A 6,000-nucleotide genomic window follows, 5' to 3' on the forward strand; every position below is an offset into this window, starting at 1 on the left:
AAGGAGAATGAAAACTACACAGAAACACTTCCCCCTCCTCCTCCAGATCCCAGTACAATTCATCTCCCAAAATTATCCACACTTGGTCTGGCATCGCCCTTTAGAAAATCAAATCTTCAGCTTATGAAGAGTAGACGGAGTCCTTCCTTGTACCACGGACTTCTTGTCACAATTAGCACCGCCCGGAGTCCTGCTATCTCGTGACATCTCCTTTCCATGCCAAGGTGCTCTCACCACCAGGCATGGGATGAGGCAGAGGCCTGCTTTCAGGGTGGGCCTTTTAAGGATGCCTCGTCTCGTTCCAAGCAGAGCACACTCTCATCTCTGGGACCTTTCTCCCCCCCATTTTTTCTACACCCCCTGGGGCCAAGGGGTCTCAACATCGAACTCTCCTGGCTCCGAGCCTCCGCTTCTCCCTGCAATGCAGCCTCTGTATCACTAGGAGACAGTCCATGGATCTACAACAAAAGAGTCCAGCAAAGTTGCCACTCCATCTTCCCCCATTCCTTCAACATCTCTCTTTCTCTTTGCCAGACCCCCTTACTGACCTATTTCTTCCTTCATCTTCCACCCTTATCCCTTTCCTAGGAAAGGTAATGTTCCGTGAAGTTCTCACTATCCACAAGGGTTAAAGGCTCTCTCAGGCCGCTGGGCTGCTCGCTGCCCCCCCTTTCTCCTCCCAGCCATGCTGCCAGCACATGATATCAAGTTTCAAGATAACAGTTCCAGCACAGGCTGCATTCTCTCAGTCTCCAAAAGGGGAGGGGGGGGGGGGAATAAACAGGTCGCTCGATGCTCCCCCACCCTTCCACCGAATCCGGGCCTACCGTAGATGGGCCACGTGGCTTTCCCCTCCCCCAGCCCAGCCAGCAACTGGGCCGGGGGAGGGAGACCCAACTCCTTCACGCCGGAAATCTCAAGAGGGCTCTGAAGGACAAGAGCCCTGCTTTTAACTCCTTGGGTTTGTGGTCTCAAGAGGCGGATACAATACCCCACTGGTAAAACCAGGTGCTCATCTTAAAATCCGACCACCCATTGGTGACCACAGCAAAAACAACATATCCCAGATGTCCCATTTCCGGTCAAACCACGACAAGAGAGAAAAATGGGGCGAAAATGGGAGGAATAATAGGAAAAAATGTGGGGAAAATGGGTGGGAAATGGGATGAAAAAATAGGAAAAAAACAGGGAAAAATTGGGAAAAAATGGGGAAAAAATAGGAAAAAAACCAGGGAAAAATGGGGGAAATGGGAGGAAAAAATGTGGGAAAAATGGGGAAAAAATAGGAAAAAACCAGGGGAAAATAGGTGGAAAAATGTGGGAAAAATGGGGAAAAAATAGGAAAGAAACCATGGAAAAATGGGGGGAAAATGGGGAAAAAACAGGAAAAAATGTGGGAAAAATAGGGGGGAAATGAGGAAAAAAAAAGGAAAAAAGCCAGGGGAAAATGGGGGGGGGGGGAATGGGGAAAAAGTAGGAAAAATGGGGGGAAAATGGGGGGAAAATAGGATGAAAAAACAGAAAAAAAAATGGGAAAAAATGTGGGAAAATGGGGAAAAATGGGGAAAAAGGGAGGGAAATTGGAAAAATGGTGATGAAATGAAAAGAACTGCAGAAAAATGGGGAAAATGGGGGAAACCAGGGAAAAATGGGGGAAACCAGGGAAAATCGGGGGGGGGAAATGGGAAAAACTAGGGGGAAATGAGAAAAAAATAGGGGAAAATGGGGGAAAAGGGAGGGGAAAAGAGAGAAAAATAGGAAAAATGGTGAAAATGGAAAAATAGTGAAAAAATGGGGAAAATTGGGTGGAAAGTGGTGAAAATATTGAGGGGAAATGGTGAAAAATGGGTTTAAAATGGTGAAAATGGGTTAAAAATGGTGAAAATTGGGTTAAAAATTGTGAAAATGGGTGAGGGACATCAAGATGGAGCCCGAGGACACCGAGGGTGACAATGCCAGCCCAGGAACGGCCTTGGAGACACCGAGGGAGGCAATGCCACTCCAGGAGTGGCCTTGGGGACACCAAGGGTGACAATGCCAGCCCAGGAATGGCCTTGGGGACACCAGGATGGGCTGAGGGACACCAAAGTGGCCTCGGGGAGAATGATGGCCCTGAGGTCTCCTCTAAGGTCCCCAAGGTCTCCAATGTCCCCAGATGTCCCCAAGGTCCCCAAGGTCCCCAAGGTCCTCAGATGTCCCCAAGGTCCCATCATCCCAACATCTCCAATGTCCCCAAGGTCCCCAATGTGCCATCACCCCAACATCTCCAGTGTCCCCAGTGTCCCATCACCCCAACATTTCCAGTGTCCCCAATGTCCCCAATGTCCAAACATCTCCAATGTCCCCAAGGTTTCCAATGTCCCCAACGTCCCATCACCCCAACATCTCCAAGGTCCCCAATGTCCCCAACGGCCCCAACACCCTCCATATTCGCAAGGTCCCCAAGGTCTCCAAGGTCCCAAACATCTCCAGTGTCCCCAAGGTCCCCATCATCCCAATGTCCCTAGTGTCCTCCATACTCCCAAGGTCCTCAAGGTCCCCAACATCTCTAATGTCCCCAAGGTGCCATCACCCCAACATCTCCAATGTCCCCAGGGTCTCCAATGTCCTCAGTATCCCCAAGGTCCCATCACCCCAACATCTCCAGTGTCCCCAACATTCTCCAATGTCCCCAAGGCCCCATCACCCCAGTGCACCTGATGTCCCCAGTGCCCCCACTGTCCCCAAGGTCCCAAAGGTCTCCAACATCTCCGATGTCCCCAAGGTCTCCTCACTCGTGTCCCCTCTCCCCCAGGCTCGTCCCCGCTGTCCTGCCACCCCGTCCTGGCGGGTGACGCGCTGCTCCTGGTGGTGGCCCAGCTGCCCCGGGTGTTCCTGTGGGGCGCCGGTGGCTTCGCGCCGCATGCATACATCCCGCACATGGACATCCCGCACAGGGACATCCCACACGGGGACATCCCGCACATGGACATCCTGCACTGGGACATCCCACACGTGGACATCCCGCACAGGGACATCCCGCACGGGGACATGTGGTTATGGGGGTCCATCAGGGTTATGGGGTCATGTGGTTATGGGGGTCCATCAAGATCATGGGAGTAAGCAGGGTCATGGTGTTATGGGGTTCCATCAGGGCCATGGGGTCATGGAGTTCCATCAAGGTCATGTGGTTATGAAGGTCTATCAGGGTCATGAGGTTATGGGGTTCCATCAGGGTTATGGGGTTATGGACGTCCATCAAAGTAATGGGGTTATGGGGTTCTATCAAGGTCATGTGGTTATGGAGCTCCATCAGGGTCATGGGGTCATGGGGGTACATGGAGGTCATGGGGTTATGCAGTTCCATCAAGGTCATGGGGTCATGGGGTTCCATTAAGATCATGTGGTCAAGGGGGGTCACCAGGGCCATGCGGGGCCACCATGGTCATGATGGTCACCACATGGCCACGGGGGCCAACTGGGGTCACGTGAGCCACCTCTGACCCCCTGACCCCATGTGCAGGAAGGTGATGGTCTGGGAGGGCTCCAACCCCACCCAACCCAAACACCCCATGGTCCCACCACCCATGTCATGGGCCCACTGCTGACCCCATGGTCCCACCACCACCCCATGGTCCCACCACCCATCCCATGGTCCCACTGCTGACCCCATGGTCCCACCACCCATCTCATGGGCCCACCACCCATCTCATGGGCCCACTGCTGACCCCATGGTCCCACCACCCATCTCATGGGCCCACCACCCATCTCATGGGCCCACTGCTGACCCCATGGTCCCACCACCCATCTCATGGGCCCACTGCTGACCCCATGGTGCCACCACCACCCCATGATCCCACCACCCATCCCATGGTCCCACTGCTGACCCCATGGTGCCACCTCCACCCCATGACCCATCATCCACCCCATGGTCCCACCACCATCTCGTGGTCCCACCTCACGCCCAGGTGATGCACTGCGAGGGCTCCGTGGCCACCACCAGCTTCAGGGGCGCCATGCAGATCTACACCCACGTCACCGAGGACATTGGCACCTAGGGGACCTGTGGTGGTGGCATCTGGAGGGACGTGGGGGTGGTGGCCACCATGTTGTTGTGGAGATGGGGACATTCTGGGGACACCGTGGGGACGTTGCTGCCGCCACCGCGGCCTCGTGCAGCTGCAGGGACCGGGGGACATCCCCTGGGCTCGGTCACCTGAGGGACGCAGGGACATCGGGGAGCGGACACAGCCGGACCTGGGGCCACCCTCACCCCCTGTCCCCACTGCCACCGGTGACCCGATGTCCCCACGGCCACCAATGACCCAATGTCCCCAAGGCCACCCTCACCCCCTGTCCCCACTGCCACTGGTGACCCGATGTCCCCAAGGACACCAATGACCCAATGTCCCCAGAACCACCCTCACCCCGATGTCCCCAAGGCCACCACTGACCCGATGTCCCCAAGGCCACCATCATCTCAATGTCCCCACAGTCGCTGTCACCCCAATGTCACCCTTGGCTTTGTGTCCCCTTCTGGTGCCACCATGGCCTCAGTGTCCCCAAGGCCACCATCACTCAATGTCCCCAAGGCCTTGTGTCACCTTCTGGTGCCACTGTCACCCTGATGTCCCCAGGGCCACCATTGTCACCTCAGTGTCACCGCTGCCCTTGTGTCCTCTTCTGGTGCCACCATCGCGTCAGTGTCCCCAAGGCCACCAATGCCCCGATGTCCCCAAGGCCATGATAGCCCCGATGTCCCCTCCCGGTGCCACCGCTGTCCCCGTGTGCCCTCCCCCAGTGACCAAAATCCCATTTTTTCATCCATTTTTATTCATTGCCTTTGCTGGGGACATTTTGGGGCCATTTTGGGGACAATTTGGGGCCATTTGGGGACATTTTAGGGACATTTTGGGGACATTTGGGGACATTTGGGGCCATTTTGGGGCCCTCCCAGTTTGTCCCAGTTTGTCACTCACTGTACTGGAACGGACTGGAGGCACCTGGGGGGGAGGGGAGGGGTCAGAGACCAGTACGGACCAGTATGGACCAGTATGGACCAGTATAAACCAGTATGGACCAGTATGGACCAATATGGACCAGTATAAACCAGTATAAACCAGTACGGACCAGTATGTATGAACAAAAATTCTGTTGATTTTTTCTGTGAGAAAAAGGTTACCACTGTTGCTGCTGGGGTTCTGCCTGTGTTATGGTAGTTACGGGTCGCTGTTGTTAATGGTTGTTTTTGTATCAGTGAAAGCCCTGGCTGGGGCGAGGTAATGGCCCCGCTCTGAGACAGTGAAGGGTGGGGACCTCCCGAACAGCGAGGAGAAGAGACTTTGGGGGGGAGGGATGTGCAAAATACTCCAAGGACCAGCATGCTGTGTGGGACCCCCGCTCCGAATGCGCTGAGAAAACCCCAAAAACAACGAGCCAGCTCAGAGTTGAGAGATTGCAGTGATGCCTGGATAAGAGGAGTGGAATGCTGGGCCTGCAGAGATGCTGAAAACCTTTGTTGTTCCTCACCCTGCGTTCGAGAGCCCCCGGGCCGGGTCTGGGAGGAAGTGAGACTGAGACCAATCCAACATCGGAGGGTGTTGATGCCCTAAAGGCTCCCACGAGGACCGGACCCCCAGCTCTGCCCCTGGTGGACAAAGCTGCACATGTCGTCCTCATCCTCTGAGTCGCCCTGGGAGAGACGACGGGGACTGCAGCCCCGCCGAGCCGCCCAATCCTGAGCTGATCACTTATAGTAAAGGCATTAAAAGGAGAAGTCTCCTGGCCCTGTTTATTTCAAGCAGCACAAAGTTCCTTGGCAAGAGTCACTCTGCTCCTGAGGGGACATTTAAGGCACACCAAGGCAACAAAGCAACAACAAAACCAAACCAAATCCAGGCAATAAAACCAGAAATGAACCAAGAACAGTCCCTGTGTGTGTGTGAGACACAAGGACAATGAGGGCAAGGATAAAAGGAATATGGCCTAAAAGCTTAACAGAGCCCAAACTTTAAAGGACTT

This window comes from Ammospiza nelsoni, chromosome 34 (genome assembly GCF_027579445.1).
Source record: "Ammospiza nelsoni isolate bAmmNel1 chromosome 34, bAmmNel1.pri, whole genome shotgun sequence".
NCBI lineage: Eukaryota > Metazoa > Chordata > Aves > Passeriformes > Passerellidae > Ammospiza > Ammospiza nelsoni.